At 48.9% G+C, this 24,951-nt stretch overlaps 1 protein-coding gene and 1 non-coding gene across 2 annotated transcripts in view; one reads left to right on the plus strand and one right to left on the minus strand.

The window, feature by feature from the left end:
* Positions 1-24,951, plus strand: part of PAQR5 (progestin and adipoQ receptor family member 5) — a 101,109-nt gene that overhangs the window by 8,998 nt on the left and 67,160 nt on the right. The gene's annotated exons all lie outside the window — the stretch shown is intronic.
* Positions 15,759-15,886, minus strand: LOC112628184. The gene has a single exon (XR_003120355.1). It is a non-coding gene; the product is annotated as a small nucleolar RNA SNORA77 (small nucleolar RNA).

Below are 24,951 nucleotides of genomic sequence, written 5' to 3' on the forward strand. Positions count from 1 at the left end.
CTAGGGGTCAAAAAAGGTTTCTTTGGGGTAGTTATGTTAATCTGGGTTCCAGAATATAGATAAGAATTAATTAGAGTACAGCAGGGGTAGAAAGTGGAGGAGAGTATTCAAGGCACAGGTTCCAGCAAGTACAAAGGCCCTGAGGTGAGAAAGAGCATGTAGGCAGCAGTGAGGAACCTGGTGTAGCTTCCTCACTGAATGAATGCGAAACGCTTTCATTAGGCAAGCAGTGGTGAAGGTGGGAGAGAAGGGTCAAATTCTAGGGATCTTCAAGAGGGAGCACTCTAGGTTCTGATGACCAAAAGGGTTTGGACATGAGATTACTAGGGAAATCCCCCAGGTGCAGAGAAGGAAACCAACTAGAAGCTGGTGAATTGCATTTGGAGCATGTTGGGTTGGAGATACCTGGGAGACAGCAGGTGGGGTCCTGAGCTCAGAAGAGAAGTCTGGTTGGAGATACACAGTTGGAAGCTACATGCATACAGGTGATGAGAGAAGCCGTGGGGTGGATGGGACAGCCCTGGGAGCGCCTGCAGAGTGAGAAGTGGAGCATGGAGAGGATGGCCTGGCAGGAAGCAGCAGGAGCTCCAACATTTAGAGATGGAGTACGAGTTCCGAGAGAGATAGTGGAGGACCGTATGGAGAATGGTGCTGTGGAGGCTCATGGAAGAGTGCTCCAGGCGCAGGGCCTCGCCCACTGTGAAGCCTGTGGTGCACGAGCAAGTGGATGAGGACTGAGAAGTGGCTGGGGATTTTGGAGTGCTACGAGGAGGAACCAGACTGAGATGATTGAGGAATGGGCAGCAGGTGGGAAGAGAGGCAGCTGGCAGACAGTTTTCCAAAGATGTGTCAGTAGACATGAGGAGAGAGTGAAAAAGCCAGAAAGGGAAGTGGGTTTAGGATCTCACTGGGAAGAGTTTTCATCCCCCAATCTCCCTGGATCTCCCCATTCCCTCCCACCTTGGAGGCAACGTTACCAGTTCCATGCACGTGTTAGGAAAGACATATATAGATTCCTTCCTCTGGATGGTGGCACATGCATGCACTCTGCCCCTGAGTCTTAATTTTTCCACCTAGCTACCTACGTGAGGCTTTTCTGTATCAGTACATAGAAAGCCGCTTCTCGGCCAGGTGCAATAGCTCACACCTGTGATCCTAGCACTTTGGGAGGCCGAGGCGGCGGATCACCTGAGGTCAGGAGTTTGAGACCAGCCTGGCCAACAAGGTGAAATTCCGTCTCTACAAAAATACAGAAATTAGCCAGACATGATGGTAGGTACCTGTAATCCCAGCTACTGGGAGGCCGAGGTGGGAGAATCACTTGAACTCCCCAGGAGGTGGAGGTTACAGTGAGCTGAGATCACTCCACTGCGCTCCAGCCTGGGTGACAGAGTGAGACTCCATCTAAAAAAATAAAAACAAAAAACAAACAAACAAAAAAGAAAGCTGCTTCTTTCTTGCTTATGGATGTCACATAACTTATTTAACTAATCTGTTTTTTGGACATGGAGGCGGTTTTGAGCCTTTTGCCACCATAAATGATTTCCCACAGGATCTCCTCGTACTTCAGTCATTTGGCAAATGTAGGTGGCTATAGGTAGGATAAAGTTCTAGAAGTGGAATTGGTGATTCCAGGGTATGTGTGTTTATATTTGGAATGATATTGGCAATGTGCTGTCCATAGAGTTTGTAAGAATGTACCTGCCTACCAGCAGTGGATAGGGATGCTCATTTACCACACCCTCCAACAGAGAGTGTTACCAAACACACCAATATTTGCCAATCTGGGAGACAAAAATGATTTCTTGATGTAGTTTAACCTGCATTTTGAATAAAGTTAAATATATTATTACAGATGTAAAAGTCATTTGAGTTTCCTTTTCTGTGAACTGTCTATAAGTTTTATCAATTTTATTTGAAGTTGTTGATCTTTTTCTTTTTTTTTTTTTTTTTTTTTTTTTTTTTTTTTTTTTTTTTTTGAGACGGAGTCTCGCTCTGTCACCCAGGCTGGACTGCAGTGGCCGGATCTCAGCTCACTGCAAGCTCCGCCTCCCGGGTTCACGCCATTCTCCTGCCTCAGCCTCCCGAGTAGCTGGGACTACAGGCGCCCGCCACCTCGCCCGGCTAGTTTTTTGTATTTCTTAATAGAGACGGGGTTTCACCGTGTTAGCCAGGATGGTCTCGATCTCCTGACCTCGTGATCCGCCCGTCTCGGCCTCCCAAAGTGCTGGGATTACAGGCTTGAGCCACCGCGCCCGGCCTGATCTTTTTCTTATTAGAAGAATCAGAGGGAATCTTGATGTATTGGGGAAACTAGTCTTTTGTCTGAAATAGACATTACACGTTTTTCCCTTCCTCATTTGGTCAATAATTTATTATTATTATTTATTATTGCTGTTACTGCTGTTTTTTAAGAATTATGAATGTTGATGGAAGAGATTCACCAGAGAGGGGATCTCCGATATGGAGGTCCCTGAGGAAGCATTGAGGTGAGTTCCAGAATGGACCAGGGCTTGTCCTTAGGCAGGAAGGGAGATACCTCACTGTCATGACAGGGAGAAGGGAGGGAAGAGGGAGCTGTGTGCCAGGAATTGGATGGCTACACGTTGAAAGAGTGAAGGAGATCGTGAGTTCGTCTACGGAAGGGGCTGCGTTCACGAGATAGGAAAAGTCAGAGGGGTGAGAGAGTTCACTGAGGCAGCAAGAGAGTGACTGGACTGCTGAAGCCTGGAACCTGAGTTAGATGAAGGGAGTGAATGGATGGTGTTCTGACGTTGTTTGCTTAGATTTTGTATTTGTTTGTGTGGCGTTTGTTAGTCACAGGGCCTAACAACCAGCCCAAGTTTTTCCCGTCTCCCCTGCAACTTAAAACCTATGCTCTCAGTCACTTCCTTATCGAACTCTGATGCACCCTGCCAATCTTTCCCTGCCCTTGGTCGCCCAGGCCTAGGTACCAAAAGACTTGGGACAGCTTCTATGCCCCAGTGCCCACGGGGGTTATTTAAACTAGCCATTCCTAACCTGCTCAACCTGCCCTGCTGTGCTTTTCCCATTGAAACCCAAAAAGGATCTGACCGAGGCCTCCCGCTCACTGACCAAAGCCTGGTGATTCCCCTGCAGCCATACACTGAGTTTGGTGTGCCCCCTCCTCTTGGGAAATGCAGGTAATACATTCTTTCAGCAGCATTGCCTCTCTCTGTTATCACTCAGTTGCCTCCATCAATTAAAATCCTGCAGGTACAATTGAGACCACAGAGGACCCTCAAACAGGAATAGAATGTAAGGGTCAGTAAACTGCAGGCCCAGTGAGGCTCCAGAGCCATCAGAGCATGAGTGGTTAAATAAGCAAGCTCTCTGGGAAGACTTCCTGGAGGAGGTGGGCTGGGGAGATGGGTTCTGAAGAATGGAGGTGAGGAGATGCCTTGTAATGGGACTGGGGGTGGCGGTGCAGGGGAGTGTGTGGGTGTGTTTGGGGGTCTGGGAGGACAGCAATCAGAACTGAAGGAGGCTGGAGGAAAACCTACAACGAGGAGGTTAATCTGATGGTGTATAGAGGAGGCAGGGACGATAGGGTCCAAGAGGTAGGGTGGAGCCTGCAGATGCTTTTTGAAAACAGAATTTTTCTTTCCAAGAATGATTTGATTTTGTGGTAACTCCTTCTGGGGGCTCACGGTGGCGCTTGAAGATGCCTATGATGAAGGACCTAGATGTGCATTCCAACCTTGCATTAGGTCCAACTTGACTCTCACTATATAGTAAACCCCTCTACCCCGCTACTTTTTGGTTATCACATTGACAAAACCCCATTTCTGGCTGAGCTCAACCGTCTGGCTTTGCCCTTCAACCCTGGCAAAAGTCATCCTCTTCTCTCTCTTCTGCTTGTTATAGCAGCAGGGGAACTTCCCTCCTATCTGAAGTGAGCCTCAGCCCTCTTGGTGCCTTCTTCCTCCCCATGAAAACCCCCCTTCCCCTGTCCAGTCCCCCACTCCCCCAGGATCAGCTGCGACTGCTGATCCAGGGGCATTTGACTTGAGAAAAAACAAAAAACAAAAAACTGAAAGACTAAAAAGTCTTTAAAGCACGAAGACTCAAGCAATCCTGGTTGGATGATGGGGGCTGGCATTGCTGTACTGAAGCCTGAGGCCCTGTTCCACACTGCCTCAAATCACAGAGACTCTTTTTTGGGGGTGGGGATTTGCCTGTTCTAATAACGGTGGCCTAGGTCACAGTCCTATGTGCTATAAATCAGTAAAGCCATGGGAAGTTCATGAACGCATGCACTTATTTGGCGATTGCTCATGCTACCTTGGGATTTCTCTTGTATTGTTGCTTACACAGTTATTTACCTTTTTAAGAGTGGAATTTGTGGGGAAATCATCTCATATTCAGCAAGTGCTTGCCTAGTTCTCATGAATCCTGAACTGGGCCAGGTGGCATGGATCTTAAACCTTTGTTGTACGTGTTTTACGTCCCCGGTAAAGACCCTGTCACGACTCCCTGATATGCCCTATAGTCCCCATTGCCAATGCAGAGAAAAGGGAATTCAGCCAGGCATGGTGTCTCACTCCTGTAATCCAAACACTTTCAGGGGCCAAGGAGGGAGGATCCTTTGAGCCGAAGCATTTGAGACCAGCCTGGGCAACATAGTGAGACCCCCATTTTTACAAAATTTTAAAAATCAGCTAGGTATGGTGGTGTGTGCCTGTAGTTCCAGCTACTCAAGGGGGCTGAGGTGGAAGGATCACTTGGGCCCAGGGAGCAAAAGCTGCAGTGAGCTGTGATTGCGCCACTGCACTCCAGCCTGGGCAACAGAGTGAGACTGTCTCAAAAACAGCAACAACCACCACCAAATAAATAAATAATAAAGGGAACCTAGATGGGCTGTGGTTGGCAGAGAAGATTTCTTGAAAAAAGGAAGAGCTTGAGCAGACAGTACGTCTAGAAAAGGTAGGAAAGGGGAAGGAAGAGAAAAGGAAGTCCACCAAGGAGGCCCCATTTCTGGCACTCTACAGAGCCAGGTATCCCCGAGGGGAGGTTGAGTGTCAGCCCTTCAGGGTGGCCAGTGGACGGCGACTGGTCACCCTGGGGTGGGGAGAGAGGGGGTGACAGGGGAGCCGCCTAAGAAGGAAAGGGACAGGAGGCAATGGAGTTCCTGCCAACAGTGAGGGTGGGGGTCTGTGAATGTGGCCCCCTCTCTGCCAGCTGGGGAGTCCTGGAGGGCTGCAAGCTGGATGGACCGGGTGGGGCGTGGGCGGACTCAGGGACCTTGCCTTTCTGTGAGGGACTGAAGTTCCTCCACAGCCGCCTCCCCAGGCGCCCCATGGCAGGGAACAACCGCTCTCCCAGATCAGGGCTCACTAAACCTCCTGCCTGGAATCCTGGCTTGCTGAAAGGGAGTGACAGGGAGCAGGGATGCCGAGAGGAGGGCTTCCGTTTCTGAAATAGGGGATGTCAATAGTTCATTTCTTGGATGTTTTTGGTACACATCCTCTCTAGAACCTGACTAATCATTTTTTACAAATTGTAAGTGGGAAAAAAAAATAAAAGGAAATTGTGTGCAGGAGGATGAAAACTTTGGCTTCAGCACAGGCTTCACCAAGCAGGAAGGGAAAGTGACTGGCCCAGTCGCCCTTCTCCCTCCTCTCCCTCCTAGTCTGGTTTTGTTTAATCTTCACCTTTGTCCTAGAGGCAGTTCCAGACACCCGGTTGTTGGAACATTACTTCTGGGTGTAGCTTAACAAGACCATGGCCTCTGGACTTACCCTGTGATCAGCTCGCTGTGTGGTCCTGCGCAGCCACCCAGCATCTCTGGGCCCTGGATTCCTACCTGGCCTCTCTTCTGGATGCATTTTTGCCTGTACGTATCTGGACTATTCCCTCCCATGGATGATAAAGTTTTTGCTTCACACCCTCAGGATTACCTTAAGGTCCTGAAAAGGACAGAGGAGGAGTCTGAGGAGGTGAATTCCAGCCATGCTCTTGCAGGCTGGCCGGGCAGTATGCTGGGGAGGAGAGGGAGCGCCGTGTCTGGCTGGGCCTCCACCAGGCCTGGTGTGCTGGGAACACCCCACATTGTCCCAAGGCCTCAGATTTGACTTTCAAAGGGAAAACAGCTCTCCTGATAAGGTGGGTCTTGTTCTATGAAAGATGGGTTTGTTCCAGTGTCCTGCAGGTATGTGAAGAACAGAGGCTGCACCAGGTCCCTAGGGGGTTAGATGACTCCTGCGGGCGGGGGGAGCCGAAGGGTTTCAGGCGCCCGGGCTGTGCCAGGTTGTGCCATCAGTATCGCCGTCTGGGCGCCTGCTGGTGCCAGGCACTCTATTAAACGTGATCTTAGGGACCACTCTGGAGGAGCAGAGCAGGAGTGGTCATCTCCATTTTCTCAGCCTAGGATGAGGAAACCAAAGGGTGTGCAGCTTGTGCAGAATCCCTTGGGCTTCCCAGGGGACAGCTCAAGTCAGACTTGAACCACGTCTTAGGACTCCTTGCCCAGAGCTCCTTTCCCCACAGACTGTTTACGATGGGCCTTCACATGACTGGGACTGCATTCTCTGCCCTTTCGCTCCACCCCTTCTGCTCTCATGCGTCCCCTACAGCATCAATGGTTGCCAATTATTGAGGAAATGAATGCACTTTGTTCAGCGAGGAAGATCTGGGTCTTTGTGTGAAAAAGAAAAAGAAAAGTTTGCTCTAATAATTCCAGCGAATCCCCACAACACCTCCCCTCTCCCCAAAGCATCAGAATGGCTTCAGGTTTTCCAGCATCCTTGAAGACCCAAGGAAATGGGTCTCGAATGGTGAAATCTCCAGTCTCAGGGCATAGGGGCTGGCCCCTGACTCACACTGCAGAGGTGACCACTTTTCTACCTTCTTACCCAGCCTTACCTTCTTACCACAGCCAGCTCTGTGTGACATTCCTGTGCCAGGAAATACAAGGACCTATCTCCAAGTGTGTTTCACCTTGACCGGCACTTTCCACCTCACATACCCAGGGACGCGTGTTTGGGAGAGCTGTCTAAACTACGGAAGTGATTTCTTTGCTTCTCACTTTTCATGTAGAGGCCCTGCTTTTTCTCCCTGTGCAAACTGAATCATTTCCCATGACAAGCAATGGCAGTTGGAGCTCTGGGGGGAGGGACTACCTGGGTTTAGGGACAGTTGTAGTAAGAGTCCTCCCCTCCCGCCCCTCCGCTGTCATGCACTTGCCAGTTCCATGCCGCTTCCTTCCCCTTGGGCTCTGGGAGGAACTTGGGTCAGGAGCTTAAGGCCAGCCTGGAACCTCAGAGGTGGTCCTGGGCTGTGAAGGCTCGGGCAAGGCGGAGGGCTTACTATTTACACCTTCTGGGCTCGGGCTGCACGCTATTGGGGGCTGATTTAGATGAACTGTTATTCTCATTATTTATAGGGTTTTTTGTTGTTGTTGTTTCATTTTTTTGAGACAGAGTCTCCCTCTGCTGCCAGGCTGGAGTGTAATGGTATGACCTTGGCTCACTGCAACCTCCGCCTCCTGGGTTCAAGTGATTCTCAAGCCTCAGTCTCCAGAATAGCTGGAATTATAGGTGTGCTCCACCACGTCCGGCTAGTTTTTGTATTTTCAGTAGAGACGGGGTTTCGTCATGTTGGCCAGGCTGATCTGGAACTCCTGACCACAGGTGATCAGCCCACCTCAGTCTCCCCAGGTTCTGGGATTACAGGCGTGAGCCACTGTGCCCGGCCATAAGGTTTTAAATAATGCATTTTGCCTCAACTCTTTGAAAAAAAGCCTGTGCTGAATAACGCTAGAATAATTACTGTGTGTCACATTTCAGCCACTGGGGCTCTTAATCCACCACTGCGTTCAAATATTGTGAAATGTGTTACTTATGACATTGGGTTAGCAGGACAAATAATGTCCTAGCAAGAAGGAAGGAGAATACATTTTCCATTCTATCTCGTAGCCTGGGACAGGCCAGAGAAGGCATGTCCCTGGTCATAAGTTAGAATGACAGTTGCTCTTTTTGAGAGTCCCAGTTGTGCCTCAAGGACTTACACATGGGGCTTATGCTTACTGATGCTTGAAATACCCCACAGAGGTAGTTGCTTTGGGGATTACAAAAGTGTCCATCTTAAAAAAAAAAAAAAAAAAGTGTCCACCTAAAGAGATGCTGTGAAAATTAAGTGGGGGTGTAAAATGCCCATAAGGGATTGATTTATTTATTTATTTTGAGATGGAGTCTTGCTCTGTCGCCCAGGCTGGAGTGCAGTGGTGGGATTTTGGCTCACTGCAATGCCCGCCTCCTGGGTTCAAGCAATTCTCCTGCCTCAGTCTCCCGAGTAGCTGGGATTATAGGCGCATGCCACCCGGCCCGGGTAATTTTTGTATTTTTGGTAAAGACGGGGTTTCACCATGTTGGCCAGGCTGGTCTGGAACCCTTGACCTCAGGTGATCCACCCACCTTAGCCCCCACAGTGCTGAGATGACAGGCATGAGCCACTGCGCCCAGCCCATAAGGGGTTTAGAATAGACTGAGTGCTCAGTAGTGGTGTTTCAAATCAAACACCATCATCTCCATTTCACAAGGGAGGAAAGTCAGACCCAGAGGGGCTTCGGGACTCAAAGCCAAGGTGAGCTGACTCTGGAGCCCAAAATGCCACACACACCAGGGGGAGTGGCTGTACATTATGCAGGCGGGGGCATCTGCCCAGGCTCCCCCACCCCATCTAAACTCCCCATTGGCTGTGGGGCCACTTGCAAGTCACGCCCTTTCCCATCTAGGTCCTGAGTCCTTCTCTGACCTCTAGTGCCCTGCAGTCTCTGCTGAGGGTCTGGGCCCATGCCAGTCCACCCCCCTACCCAGGTCCATGCAGGCTTCTTCCCTCTGCCAGTTCACATCTCCCTGGCTTCTTGGCTGCCCTGACCATTTTCCCCTCACCTATGAGGTATGCTCTTTGGGTAATGATTACGTGAAATGGCTCACCTACAGCTTTATAGGTTAACAATGCCCCCCACTCCCAGCAGGTAAAGCTCAGTTAATGATTGCTGGAAAAGCTTCCCACAAATGCAAATCATCTAGGGAGGTGCAGCGGCTCCCTGGATGGTCCCTCACTGGCCTGGCATTGAAATGTACCCATGGTGCTATGTCTTGGCCTTCTCCACGTGCCCACCCTCCTTTCCCCTTCTCCCCATGCTGTGCTCCCGCCTCTTGCCTCTCTGAGCTCAGCACCAGCAGGCCTCCCTCCTTGCCGTCTGCCAGCCTGCCTCCCTGCCTTGTGCCTCTGCTGTCCCTGGGGACATCGTTCCCTCTTCTGCCAAAGCAAGTCCTCAGCCTCTTTGGTATCCACCTAAAGCACCGCCTCCACCAGGAGCCTGCCCTGACTGCACCAGCATCCTTGCTCAGGGTTTCTTCTCTGAACTTCTCCGAGCTACCAGGCAGATCTTTTCTGAGTGCTGTCCCATACGTCAGGCAATGTTTAGTTGCGAGGACTCAGCAGTGAGCAAGGCAGGAGCCCAAGGAGGGGCATTAGTGTGCTCTGGGAGTACCCAGTCAGCCTGAGCCACAGCAGGGGCTCAGAGAAGAGGGGTGCGCTGGAGGCTGATGAAGTGGGGCTCAGGCTGAGACAGAGGGTGTGGTGGAATTGTCTAGGCAGGCGAGGAATGCATCTTGAAGCAGAGGGGTCAGCTTGTTCGAAGCACAAGGCAGGATTTGGTGTCAGATAATGACTCAACTGCAACCATGTCATGTTTGAGACACCTTTTTAACACCCAGGTGAAGGCAGGTGATCCCTCAGAGATGTCTGTCTCCCTCTCTCCTGTTACCTGCTCATGGTCCACTGGGTATGTCTGTCTCCTCAGAAAGATGGGGTTCTCTTTGAGGGCAGCCAACATTTCTGACACTCTGCCCAGCTCGGACCCCAGCACTGAGCACGCACTCACTGCCGAGATGTGGGACTGAATTTAAACTCACCTCCATCATCCATTCTGCCTCCTTCTTCTTGGGGCACCTGCTTTTCACCTTGTCCTGCTAGTACAGTAGTCCCCCTTATCTGCAAGGGAGATGGTCAACCCCAAGGGACCCTGATTCAGAAGGTTTGAGATAGGCCTACCTTGGTGGCTCTGGGTGCTGACAAGCCCCTAGGTTATTTGGATACACAGCTGGGCTTGGGACTTGCTGCCGGAGAGGTTTCCAGGCTCTTGTCTCTACCCTAGCTTTAACTAGTCCTCACCTCTTCCCAGGATTAGAACCTTAGACTCGATCTGGACATTTTTGGAGTGGGGAGCTCAGTGCCCATGGAGCAACCATCCTCATGCAGGTGGGAGCAGTGCCTTGCCTCTGTGGATTGAGCTGAAGCCTGTCTCCTAGAAGCTCTTGTCTGGGGGTCTTGGTTCTGCTCTCAGGGGCTGCATGGCCTCCTCCAGGTTCCCAGTCTGCTGCCCCTGGACATGTGAAGGCACTCACCCTCGCCCCAAGTCTTCTCTGGGTCTCCGTCCTTTCCTTCCTCTGCGGTCTGGTCTGGCTTCCACAGGCTGGCAGCTTTATCTCAGACTTCAAGTTTCCAATCAGATTAGAACTTGAGAGCAGGGTGGAGATAGGATCTCCCCTTCCCTAGCAGCCAGAGACTTCTCTGCTGGGGTGAGGGGAACTCAACAGTCAGGGCCTGGAGTCACACCTTCCATCAGCCTGGCAGGGGCTTCGCCCTTTCCCAGCCTTGGGGGAGGACCCCACCTGCTGCACTCACACTGGAGGCCAACTAGCTGGGTAGCATAGAGCCAGAAAGAGCCCAGGCTGGCGTTCGGCACCCTGGTGCTAGCTCTACAGGGCTCAGCAGCAGACTGGCTCCAGGTGGGCTCTGCTCCTCTTACCTGGGACTAGCTTTGCAGTCACTGACGTGGGTTCCATTTCCCCTCTCTTGACCCTTGGTGAGCTGGATTTAAATGAGCTGGGGTTGGGCCTGGGCATTAGTATTTTTTAACTTTCTGGGTGATTCTGATGTCCATCCAGAGAGGTGCCTAGCATCCCCTTCCAGCTCTGACAATGCATGGAAATAGTTATTACATGCTGGGGTACGAGCACCAGCGCTGATAATATGCGTATCATATAATGCTGAAATCAGAATTTTTATTTGACAAAAAGGTATTTAAAAAATGTAAAACAGGAAACCCAAAGATTTAATAATTTTAAATATAAAAATGCTTTAGAATACCAATAAAGGTTGACTTAGAAAAATACACATTCTCATTCTGGTCTATGTAGGCAGATAAAATAAACAAAAATGAAATATTCAAAACATTAAAACCTATCCACCTCAAAAACTCAAAATTCAGTCATGGAAAGTTCAAGAAGGGATACTATTTGATCCCTTTAAAGCAGAAATTTAAAATCAAAGGATGTTGGCAATATCATTATGTCACAAGTATGTTTTTTTCCCTGTAAAATTTTCTAGAAAAAGCTTTTCCTGACTCTACCCTAGTTGGGGAATAGTGAGAAGATATATTTGTGTGATATCTTCGAATATTTTCCGCTGACAAGGTCTTTTGGCTGTTTTTCAGAGACTGCCGTCTTTTATTTATAAGGAGCCACGATTTTTGTTTCTAAAGCATTTCCGATTTGCCTTTAAGTTCTTTGGTTTTATCTTGTTCAGATGGAGACTCTGATGCACACTTCCTGTATCAGTTTCAAAGCTGTCATGTTGATATCCCACATGTTAGGAAAGTCTGTGAATAGAGTGATAATTATTCTTGCAACAGAGTTTTGCTTTGTCTATAGGCATGCAATGCCTGAGAAGGACTCAAAAGCCATATTTCACATTTCAGGGTTTTTTCTGACATTGTTATTCTCTCCTTTTCAAAGCATATACAAAGATTGAGAGATTAGTATGATTAGTTTCCATGCCTGGCTCCAGCAATTACCAACTCATGGCCAACGTTTTTCATCTATACTCTTACCCAGTCCTCTGGATCCCTACCAGATTCTGTTACAGCCAGTCTGAGACATCATATCATTTTATCTGCAATTACTTCAGTATACATCTCCAACGGAAAATGGCCCAATAAAACACATAACCACAGTGTTATTACTGTACCTTAAGAATTGAGAATTCCTCATTATCATAAAAAAGTAAATGTTCACATTTTCCCAGTTGTCTCCTACATTTTGTTTTATAATTAGTTTGTTTGAGATTTCTGACGTTTAAACTTTTGAAATAAATATCTTTGGACCGAACAGATACACAATTTTGGCACCGAAGTGCAGTTTTCGTGAACACAGCATGGCAACCACTGGGTAGAAGATGCCAGACAACCGGGCCAGATCCTGCCTCTAGGGCTCAGAGTGCAGTGGACAGCAGAAGTCATTCAGTGGCTCAGCAAACATTCATTCACTGAACAGGAACACTGAACAGTGTTCCTGGGCTGGGCACCACGGGCACAGCAATGACCAAGACAAGCTCAGTCTGTCTTGACCCGATGGAAACCAGGACACTGGCATCTAATTGAAGTTTGCAAATGAAATGATAGATACCCTTGTACTGGAACCCAGAAGAGAGTGGAAGCTAATTTTGCCCTAGAAAACATTATAGAGCAAGTGACATTTGCGTTTAGCCATAAGAAAAGGAAGAACTTTGTCAAGAAGACAGGATTACATGCCTGTAATCCCAGCACTTTTGGAGGTCAAGGTGGGAGAGTCACTTGAGCCCAGGAGTTCAAGACCAGTCTGGGAAACATAGCGAGACCCCATTTCTACAAAAATAAAATAAAATAAAGTAAAATAAAAAATAAAACTAGCCAGGGCCAGGTGTGGTGGCTCATGTCTGTAATCCTAGCACTTTGGGAGGCCGAGACAGGCAGATCACCTGAGATCAGGAGTTCGAGACCAGCCTGACCAACCATGGCTAACATGGTGAAACCCCATCTCTACTAAAAATACAAAAATCAGCTGGGCATGGTGGTGGGCACCTGTAACCCCAGTTACTCGGGAGGCTAAGGAGAATTGCTTGAACCCAGGAGGCAGAGGTTGCAGTGAGCCGAGATCGCACCACTGCACTCCAGCCTAGGTGACAGAGTGAGACTCCGTCTCAATAAAACCAAAAATAAAAAACAACAAAAACCTAGCCAGGCATTGTGGCATGTGACTGCGGTCCAAGCTACTCAGGAGAGAGGCTATGGTGAGAGGATCATCTCAGCCTAGGAGGTGGAGGCTGTAGTGAGCTGTGTTTGCACCACTGCACGCCAGGCTGGGTGACAGAGTGAGACTTGGAAGAAGAAGAAGAAGGAGAAGGAGAAGGAGAAGGAGGGGAAGGGGAAGGGGAAGGGGAAGGGGAAGGGGAAGAATTTCATCAAGAAGAGATGGAGGAAGAGATGTCTCATCCAGTGCAAGTAGCAAGCACAAAGAGCACATGGGGGTGGGAAGTTCCTGGTGCACTAAGGACTGAAATGAGAGGTGGGCGGGTATATGGCAAGGCTGGTGGGAGGTGGGACTCAGGGACTGTGGAGGGCTTGAGGATATGCTAAGGAGTGGGGTTTCCAGGGCCTACTGCTGGGGACTGCACTATTCTCTTGTTTGAACATAAAGTGTGGACCATGGGGCAGGAGAAGAGAACCCTGCAGGAACAATGAGAAGGATTTGGATTTCCAAGCCCTTCCCGGAGCCCTCTGTCCATTAGGCTAAGAGTCTACCTGGATCTCCATGAGTCTCCAGGGATAACACAGAGGCTGGCACACAGTGAGTGCTCAATATAGGCCTACTAACAGATGGCCTCTGCCATTGCTCCCAGTGAGAGTGCTCCCACCGGCCTCCACCTTCACACAGGGTGGTGAGGGAGGGACCCTCGTCTTTATGCCTTTGGCTCAGGGAAATGGGGTGGCTTTTCCAAATGCATGAGCTGTTAGGCTTTCAGACTTGGTCCCCAGCTTCCCTGAATGGCCAGTGGTGCTCCTAGGCCAGCAGGCAGGATGGGAGCACATAGAGTAAGGCTCACCTGTGACCTTCTCAGGTGGGTGTACAAGCAAATGCCAGCATTTGCAAACCATGGACTGGCTGACACAATTAATCCCTTTAAGACTGGCCAAGAGTTAGAGGAGTCATTCATTTATTTTCTTCTAATAGCAATGGCTTAGAAGAAAGAAAGAGAAAGAAAAAGAAAAAAGAATTCACATGCTCATTGTCAGCAAATGAGTTCCTGTTGTTACAGAAACGGAGAAAGAGTAAAGCAAATCCCTAGATTTTCTGATCTACCACTACCATCTAGAGAGAGCCACAGTGAACAGCCTTCAAAATCTTCTTCTGTTCATAAATACGAAGCAGTTAAATGTAACACCATTTTATATAGACAGTATTACGGGATTTAGGCTGTTCTATAACCTGCTTTTTTTCCTTTAACAACTTGTCATGACACCGTTTCCTGTCAGTTACCACAGATCTGTGCCATTTTTAATAGCCCCACGGTACAGTTTTGCATGGATGTGCCGTAAGTTACCCAGCCAGTTCTCTGTTGCCAGAAATGTGGATTGTTTTCCGTTTTTCTCTGCAATGTGCTAGGGAATATCATTCAGCTTTTTCAGATGTGTAATAATCGCCTAGCAGTAAATATTTAGAATAGCTGGGATAGCTAGGGCTGAAAAAAAAAAAAGAAGAAGAAGAAGGAAGAAAAAAGGCTCAGTACACTCAGAGTCCTAAGCCAAGCTGGGAGGTCACCATGGCAACCCCTGCCATCCTCACACAGGGATCGCCCCTTTGCCATGGCTCCAGCCAGAGAGGTGGGTCAGAGCTGGAGGAGAAACAGTGTTTTCAAGTGGTTTTATAAACCAAGGGCAGAAGGCACAGGAGAGAGCATTAATGCATACCTGAGACAGCTTAAAATGCAATGGTGATAATAGCCCTTTATTGAGTCCCCGTCATTTGGTAGATACCATGGTTTTTCATCCTCACTGGAGCCGTTGAAACTTTTATGATGCTCATTTAAGTGATTAGAAACTCAGAGACTAAGGAATCTGTCCAAGGGCACACAGTAAATGATGGAGCCAGGGTTTGAAATTGGTCTGCATTCACTCCTCAGCATTCTCCTGGCCACCACAATTGGGGTGGCCAGCCTCTGTCTCATCACCATCCCTGAGGTTCAGGTCCTCTTTTCCCAGTCCCCCTAGAGCATTCATTCCCACCTCATTCATATGCAGCTCACACCAATTCTTCATCTGGCCTCTGTTTTCTGGGCTCCACTCTGGCCTCCTGCCACTCCATACCCTGTATACTTCCGTGCTGAACTACAGACAGGACCTCGAATGGCACACCCTCTTCCTACCTCCATGGCCCTGTCCTGCTGTACCCTCAACTCTACCCCATAACTGTGGCACTCCTGTTGACTCTTCAAGACTGATCCCAAGCTTTCTTTCCTTTTTTTTTTCTTTCCTGAGATAGAGTCTTGCTCTGTCACCCAGACTGGAGTACAGTGGGGCGATCTTGGCTCATTGCAATCTCTGCCTCCCAGGCTCAAGTGATTCTCCTGCTTCAGCCTCCCAAGTAGCTGGGACTACAGGTGCCCACGACCATGCCCGGCTAATTTTTGTATTTTTAGTAGAGATGGGGTTTCGCCATGTTGGCCAGGCTGGCCTCGAACTCCAGACCTCAGGTGATCCACCTGCCTCAGCCTCCCAAAGTGCTGGGATTACAGGCGTGAGCCACCGCACCCGGCCCCAAGTTTCATTACTTCAAGAAGTCTCCCCTGACTCCCCAGCATAACGCTCTCCTCTGTGTTCCCCTAGAGGCATAACCACTATTTTTTAAGCACTGTCTATCTCCAGGCAGCTGCATTGCCCTTATAAGTCAGGTGGCCACAGCACGCTGGAATGTTTGTTTCTCTGGAAGAGGGAATGAGCAGCCACCTGGTGATGCAGCCAGATGCATAGTGAGTCTGCCATAACCACTGCTTTACTATTAGATATGCCGTGTGGCAATTGTTAGTGCAGATCTACACTAGAATGTGAGCTCTTATGGGTTAGAACTGTTGTGTCTGCTTCTTCATCCCCATATCTTTCCTACCAGAGCTTTGGATATAGTAGGTATTCAGGAAATGTGTGCTGAATGAATGAATGAATGAATGACCAAGCATATTCCTGCCCGCTTTCCGTTTCTGCTACCAGCCCCAGGGCAGGTGCGAACTCAGACTACATTAACCCAGGCAGCCTATCAAGTTCCCTGCCTCTCATCTGGCTGGTTCCTGACCACTCCCCAAACACCTGACCCCTCCTGTCTCCTTAAGCCTTGTCTACCTCTCCTCCCACCACAGTTTCTACTCACAGCCATCTGCCCGGGAAACTAAGGTTCCGGGTGGACTCTTATCATCACCTCTACCACATCATCCCATGAACCTGCTTTTTCTTATCCCTTCGGCTCCCCTGTCTGTATTCCTCTCCTTGGTGGAACCTCAAGTATTCCCTGGGCTTTGAAAGTCACTTTTCTCTCCCTCTGAAATTTATCTGCAGCCTCAACTTCTCCTCCAAGATGCAGTCACGTATTTTTTTAACTGCAAATACGTGCAAATCAAATTCAACTTGTCTGAAAACTGTCCTGATTTTCCTCACTTTCTTCATCATTTCCCATTTGATATCATCATTTTCCAGCACCTGGGGAAATGGTGCTCCAGAGACCCCAGCCAAATTTGCCTGTCTGATTCTCTGTGATCAGACACCTGACTTTTATCACCAGGGCCCCAAACTCCCCAAAGCTCCCAGCCAAGCCTGGCAGGAGTAGTGAGGCCTCAGCAAACCTAAGGGTGACTACCCATGTGAAGGAGCTGTGTCTCCTGGGCTGCAGCCTGTTCTTTCCATGTGCAAATTCAGCCCAGGGCTGTAGATCTTCAGATTTCTCAAAAGGAACTGGGAGCAAGGTTTTTATGTTGACAGCTCTTGGTCTTTTAATACTGGCTTCTTTTTTTTTTTTTTTTTTTGAGAGGCAGTCTCGCTCTGTTGCACAGTCTGGAGTGCAATGGCATAATCTTGGCTCACTGCAACCTCCGCCTCCCAGGTTCAAGCAATTCTCCCTGCCTCAGCCTCCTGAATAGCTGGGATTACAGGTGCCTGCCTGTAATCCGGCTAATTTTTGTATTTTTAGTAGAGACAGGGTTTTCCTTGTTGACCAGGCTGGTCTCAAACTCCTGACCTCAAGTGATCTGTCTGCCTCAGCCTCCCAAAGTGCTGGGATTACAGGCATGAGCTACCGCACCTGGCCTTTTGTTTTCTTAATAGATTTTATGTTTTAGAGCAGATGTAGGTTTATAGAAAAACTGTGCATAGTTCCCATTCCCTCCCTCCCCACCCCCCTGTTATTAACATCTTGCATTAGTGTAGTATGTTTGTTAAAACTGATGAATCAACATGGATGCATTGTTATTAACTATTGTCCCTCCTTTACATTAGGGCTCATGCTTTCTGTTGTGCATGCTGTGGACTTTGACAAATGCTTAATGTCATGTTTCCACCATTACAGTATAACGCTCTCCTCTGTGTATTTTTTTAGACAAGGTGTCGCTCTGTTGCCTGGGCTTGAGTGCAGTGGCAGTAACATCGCTCATTCGACCATGTTACTCGACCTCAGGCTCATGTGATTCTCCTGCCTCAGCCTCCCTAGTAGCTGGGGCTACAGGCATGCAGCACCACACTTGGCTAATTTCTTTATTATTATTATTATTATTATTATTATTATTATTATTATTGCAGAGATGGAGTCTCACTATGTTGCCCAGGCTGGTCTTGAACTCCTGGACTCAAGTGATCTTCCTGCCTCAGCCTCCTAAAGTGCTTACGGGTGTGAGCCACTGCGCCCAACCCATGCGAATTATTTTTTAAACACTTTAGGCATCAGAAGTCTCTGCTTTCTACACTCTTTCATCCTAGTGTGCCCCTCCTTCTCATCTTATCTACCCCACAGTATTCAGCTCTTCCCCCCTCTCCCCACTCCTTAGAGTTTCCTGTCCTTACACACGGTCAGCTTTTCATTTGTGTCATCTTTCTATCAAACTCTAAGCTCCTGGAGGCACTTGGAGGTTTAATTTAGAAGTCTCAGTCTCCCCAGTGCCTAGGGTGCTTTTGAGATTCACTAACATCCACCTGCAGGCATATTGAGCAAATGCCTGCAGATGTGTTGGCTCTGAGGCTTCCAGGAAGATGCTTTAGGGCCTGTTGACAACAGAGAAAGTGGGAGCATGTGGCAAGGGATGAAGACTTGGGCACATCTCCAGTGGCAGTGGCTGCAGGGAGGAGAGAGGAGGTGTTCCAGCAAGAACAGTTTTAGAGAGAGGAGAGGTGAGGACAAACGGCTTTGAGTGGGAGGATGCTTAAATCCTTGGGAGCTGCCCCATAGAATGCCCAAGTTGGGATCGCAGCCTCCCAGGGCCCCCCCTCTCCTGGGAGAAACACTGAGGTCAGAGAGGGGAGGGGAGTTTATCCAAAGCCCCAGAGCAAGTTTGCGGCAAGCAAGCTCAGAACCCAGAGCTCTCTCTGCCTCTTGCAGCCTTCCTGGATGGAGACAGTCCTCCATCACCCCCACCTTCTTGATGAATGGCCTATAAGAAGGGGGTGCCCAGTGTGGGGCCGAGGTTTTCTCCCCAAGCAGAGCAGAGAGAAAGCCCAGGATATGGCCGGCAAGCCATGTGGGGCAGGACAGGGAGGAGGTAAAAGGGATGGGGTGGGGCCACGTACTCCACCTTCCCCTTCCCCTGCCTGTCCCCAGCAGCAGCCTCCTTCGGGAAAGTGAGTTTGAGAAGGAAAACAAAGGCAGAACCCCTCCTCCTTAGTGGGGCTGTCCTCCCAGTCTCCCCAGGCAGCCTGGGTTCTCTCCCACCCACAACTCACCCAGCTCTGCCCTAAGTAGCCAGAAGAGGAAACATACCTTCCAGTTGGCTAAAGGGACCCCAAGGGGTGAGTGGCTGTTCCCATGACATGCCCCCCACAGTCACACCTCTGTGCCTTTGCTCAAGCTCTCCCTTCGGCCAGCGTGCCCTCTCCCTTCCCGAGCTGACAGATTCTTCATGCTCTCCTATGCTCCATTCACACGCCATCTCCTCCGTAAAGTGACCCTAAGCCTGCTTCCCCCACACATGAAGGTGTCCTTGCCCGGATGCCTCCGCAGCACTTTTGTCTCCACCATCCACACAGCCTCTAGCACATGGGCTCACAAGTTTGTATGTCTCCCCTGTTCTGCAGGGAGCTCCCCCAAGGCCCAGGCTGTGTTTATTCCCCTGTGTCCCCAGCTGTCAGCAGCGTGCCTGGCACAGAGCTGATGCACCACATGGAGGAGTGGATGAGTGGACGGACAGATGGATGAATTGCCAGTCTCTGAGTAGAACAGTCAACATGTTCCATTGAGTCTCTTATTTTTTTTTAGACGGAGTCTCGCTCTGTCGCCCAGGCTGGAGTACAGTGGTATGCTCTCGGCTCACTGCAACCTTCACCTCCTGGAGTCAAGTGATTCTCCTGCCACAGCCTCCCAAATAGTTGGGATTACAGGCTCCTGCCACCACACCCAGCTAATTTTTTTGTATTTTTAGTAGAGACAGGATATCACCATGTTGGCCAGGCTGGTCTCAAATTCCTGACCTCTGGTGATCCGCTGGCCTCAGCCTCCTAAAGTGCTGGGATTACAGGTGTGAGTTACCTCACCTGGCCTAATTTTTGTATTTTTAGTAGAGACAGGGTTTCACCAGGTGGGCCAGGCTGGTCTCGAACTCCTGGCCTCAGGTGATCTGCCCACCTCAGCTTCCCAAAATGCTGGGATTACAGATGTGAGCCACTGTGCCCGTCCAAGCCTCTTCTTCTATAATGAAAATAGATCTAGGTCCTGTCTTTCAGGAATCTAAATTGTGGCTACCAAAATGATAACACTTAAAATAATCAGAGAATGATATAAATCAAGCTAATAATAATAATGATCTTTGATTGAACTGTTTGCTGCCAGCCACGCTCTATGCAAAGAACCTTATGTACATTATTTCATTTCATCTTTATGCAGCTTATAAGCTAAGGACAGAGAGGCTGAGAAAGCTAAGAGCAAGACTGAGAAACTTAAGCAACATGTTCAAGGCACCAGTCAGTGAGTAGAGAAGCCAGGTCTGAAACCCAGACCAGTGTGACCCTGAAGTCTGGTCTCAGCCACTTCCCTACAGCTAGAGGGTTCAGGGAGGAGGAGAGCAGCAGGAGAGGAGTCTCTGGAGCCTGTGTCCCTCCTGGAGGAGGCCGACTGTGGGCTGGGCCTGAAAGGCTGCCAGGGAACTGGCCAGCTAGAGGGTATGGGAGGCTTGGGGGCAGGCCTGCAGCCTGGCCAGCCTGGAAAGACTCCCAGGGAGTTGCACGGGATGGGAGTGGGGGTGGCCCTTATCCCAGCCTCACCTGAGTGGCCCACAGTGACATGGATGGCAACCCTTCCTTCGGGCCCTGCCAGGTTCCTGTTGCCTCTCCCTCTGTCACCCCTCCCTCTGGGTCTGCAGAGGAGAACCAGGCCCATTGCTTCCGGTGTGGCCTGGGTTGCCTTGGGTGCGGACTTTACCCAAGTTGGAGGGCAAGGCCAGTGCAGCCTGTAGAGCCACTTCTCCCTGGATCACACCTGCTGAGGGAATGCCTCTCCCAGCCACCAGACCAGTTTCCAGTTTCCAGGGTGGGGCAGCCAGGCAGAAACAGGTTTCTGTGAAGTGACACTCCCTTCATTCACTGACTGGTAGCATGACTCTGTCCCACCACTTGGAGCCATGCCAACAAATCCTGCCCTGGATTGGGGATTCCGTCTGGACGCCAGGTTACCCTGGGAATGTGGCTTTGCCCTTATTCACCAGGCACTGCAGGGGCTGGTGGTTCTGAACCTTTCCTGGCTCACAGATGTCACTGAAACTTTGTTGAAAGCCGTGGCCCCTGTCCCCAGTGACAGACACACACACACACACACACATTTACACTCACCCACACATAATTTAACCAATAATTTGATAAATTCCCTGAGGCCCATCCATGGATTTTCATGGACCTCAAGTTAAAAACCCCCATCCTTGAAGATAGAGAGTAGATTGGTGGTTACCAGAGGCTGGGAAGGAGGTGGGGGATGAAGGGCAGAAAAAAAAAATATAAATATATTTCCAATCACTGAACTAGATGGTAAATTATATATGTATATTTTACCTAAATTTCTTTTTTCTTTTTTTGGAGAGAGAGCCTTGCTCTGTCACCTCGCTCTGTCTGATTGTCACTAGTGCAGTAGTGTAATCTCAGCTCACTGCAACTTCTGCCTCCCAGGTTCAAACAATTCTTGTGCCTCAGCCTCCCAAGTGGCTGGGACTGCAGGTGTACACCACCACACCTGGCTAATTTTTTGTATTTTAGTAGAGACAGGGTTTCTTCATCTTGTCCAGGCTGGTCTTGAACTCCTGAGCAGGCAATCTGCCTGCCTCAGCCTCCCAAGGTGCTAGGATTACAGAAATGAGCCACTGCAAACAGCCTCAATTTTTGTTTTTTAAATCATCCTAAAAGTTTTTGCAGCTGATGGCTCACTCTCCTGAATGTGTTCTTTGTAGTAATAGTAGCCACAATAGTAGCCGTAGTGGTAAATACCACTGGCATTGAGTCAGTGTTTTGTAGTTCATAAAGTTTGTTCACATCTATTATTATTTCATTTTAGCTCCCCCATACCCCTGGCCAGGTAAGTATTAATATGTTTATTTCACAGATGACAAAAATGAAAGTCATTTGGAACAAGCCCAGCCAATTCATACCTAGGAGACGGTAGAGAGGAGACCTGACCTTGGTGACCCCAAATCCCAACTCTATGTGCCTCTCCCCATCTTCATAGAACATTCTCCAAGTTTAGGCAGTCCAGGGTACTTGTTACCATACACCAGGGAACGTTAGTGAAACCACCTTTGCAAAATTATGACTGAGACAGTGAAAGAGATCTAACTTAACTAACTCCGTCTTGCTTCTAACCCCAAACTGTCTTTGTTCATTCCTGGGCATAGCCTGAACTTACTTTGGGAGAAACTTGGTTTGTAGTGTATAGTTTAAACAAAAATGGTAACAGCCCTTTCCCAAAGCAGACCTCCTTCTTGCCTGGGGACTAGATTAACATTAGCCACAGGATTAGAAATTATGGTTTAGGAGTCATGCAGTTGGAGGCCACAAGATTCTGACCCTCCCTAGACTGCTCCTAAGATCAGTACTCGGGATATTTTGCGGACCCTGCATTTGATGGATCAGCTGGCACCACCCAGATCAATGAACTGGCCCCTCTGATCTTGTGGCCCCCACCCAGAAACTGACTCAGTGCAAGAAGCCAGCTCCGAATCCCTATGACTTCATCCCTGACCAGCACTCCTGGCTCATTGGTTACCCAGCCCCCCACCACCAACCAAGTTATCCTTAAAAATTCTGTTCCAGGAATGCTCAGGAAGACTCATTTGAGTATAATGAAACTCCGGTCTCCCACACAGCAGGCTCTTTCTCTATTGCAATTCCCCTGTCTAGGCAGGGGAATCGGCTCTGTCTAGGCAGAGGGCAATGTGAACCCCTTGGTCACTTACAAAGTTGGTGGCTCATCTGGGATTGCCCTTGTGGCTACCTGCCCATGGTTCAGTGGCCCCACTCCAGTGATGGATCGAGAAGCCAGCCCAAGCAGCTGCCTAGTTCTCTTGGACTGGGGCTGACTCTGGTACTCTCTGTACTGGTGGGGTGCTGCTGACCCAGTGTGCATGGATCTAATTGCAATGGAGAAATAGTCCTGGGGCAATGTCCCTTAACTGTAGCCCTATCACAGGTTGTCTATATAGCCCCATGAGGGGGTATCTGTCTGTAGCCCCATTGTGGGGTGTCTGGATTGGTGAGTATCCTAGATGCTGTCAACACCTCCTTTCTTCTCCCCACTGGTTCTGTAACCCTATGGTGTGGTGTCTGTAGCTCCACCATGGGGTGTCTTGTGTCTGTAGCCCCATTGCAGCATGTCTGTTCAGCTCCTGTGGGGTCTCGGTTGCTTCTTTCTAGCTAGTAGGAAGAGTCTTGGTTTGAGAGACTTATCCTCAATCAGGAAGATTTTGAGGAGGTTTCTCAGATGGATAATAGGAGGATAGTTTGGAAGGGATACTCTTGGAGTTCTTGGTTAGGGATCTGATTTGGAAGGCCTTCGGTCCGTCTCGTCTTTATGTGTGTTTGTATATGTGGAAGGGATCTCAGGAGGGGTTGCTAATGGAAGTCCAGCAGGTCTAACTCAGAGAACGCTCCTTATTTGTCTAGTTACATTTGGTGAGCCCTAAAGAAAGCTCAATAGGCCTGTCTCTTGGGGTGACTATCTGGTCTTTGCCTTGCCCAGAGGTCTTATTGTGAATTACCATTTGGAGGTCACCCCTCCCCACCTGGAGTGGATCAGAAATAGGGAGCAATGGGAAAAAGTTTGAGCTTTCCCTGGCTGATATTGGGTGCTGAATGAGGTGACTGATGTCTGTTTTGTTATGTGTATTTTGCTGGGATGGAAAATGTTAATTTGGTTCCACATGCAGCCCATTGGGCAGCATCTTGCAAATTAAGAATCTTGCCTATGGTTCCATAAAACAGCAAAGTGGCTTTTTTTTTCTCTTGTAAAGTGGCTTGAACCCCACAGCTATAGCACAAGCGAGCAGGGTCATCAGAAGCCACTCCGTTCTTCTGGAAGCTGCAGAGAAAGGGAACCCAGAAACCTGATGTGCCAGTAAAAAGGGTAAGAAATTCTTACCAGCCAGATTTCTGATCTCTCTTTCTCTGTCTGGGTAAAACAGTAAACTATTGGTCTCTTCTGCAAGGGTTTGATTAATAGAAAAAAGGATTTGTGAGATTAGTCTTAGGCGGTAGCCAATCTGCTATACTTTGTGCAAAGAATTTGTCTTTCTGTGTTCTGTAGTGGAGAGAGGGGTATCACAGGATAGAATGTGGGTTTAAGATCCCTATAAGCTCACTTTTCAAGCCAGCTTGCCAGGCTGGTCAGTTACAAACCTTGCTACGGGTCCCTGAAACCAATACTGGATGAAATTTCTCTGTCTTGCTTTGTGCCCTTAAGAGCTTAACTTTGTGACCATGTGGGGATACTTTCTCTTGGTTTCTGCCATCCAGAGGACAGGAATTTTGGGGTTCATGTCATAGTCCTAAAAAATGTTTCTTGAGCAGTTAAAAGCCTGTGCAAGCTTGAAATTGGTTTTTCTAATCTCCTTCTGGGGAGAGCGATAGAAACTGCTCAATGCTGTAACTCAGTAGTTGAGGCTTTGCCTTTTGACAATGGCGGCCTGGGTTTTAGTCTTGGCTTCTGGAATGATTCCTTTCTGGGTTTTATTTATGAAACTTTGCCATTTATCGAGGATCCCCCCCACCGCCCCACCCCAGCCAACCCATGGATAGCTTCTGATTCCCTGTCTTGAATTTTCCTTTCTCTAAACTACCCTGGGGGAGATTCTAAATCTTGTTCAAAAACAAAAAAACAAAAAAGAAACTGCTTACCATCTCCTTGAGACATGTATGTGTCTATGGTTAAGTTATAACCTTAGCTAAAACTTATTAATTTAGTGTGGGAAGTTAACTGTGGTAGAATTTAAAAGCCAAAAATATTGGTCGCTTAGTGTGGCTAAAGTTGGGTAATAAAAATTTTTTAAGGATTTTTTTTTTTTTGAGATGGAGTCTCACTCTGTCGCCCAGGCTGGAATGCAGTGGCCTGATCTCGGTTCACTGCAAGCTCCGCCTCCGGGGTTCACGCCATTCTCCTGCCTCAGCCTCCAGAGTAGCTGGGACTACAGGCGCCCGCCACCACTCCCGGCTAATTTTTTGTATTTTTAGTAGAGACGGGGTTTCACCGTGTTAGTCAGGATGGTCTCAATCTCCTGACCTCGTGATCCGCCCGCCTTGGCCTCCCAAAGTGCTGGGATTACAGGCGTGAGCCACCGCGCCTGGCCCTTAAAAGGATATTTTTTTAAAAATGCTATGGTTAAACA

Source organism: Theropithecus gelada, chromosome 7a (genome assembly GCF_003255815.1).
Source record: "Theropithecus gelada isolate Dixy chromosome 7a, Tgel_1.0, whole genome shotgun sequence".
Taxonomy (NCBI): Eukaryota; Metazoa; Chordata; class Mammalia; order Primates; family Cercopithecidae; genus Theropithecus; species Theropithecus gelada.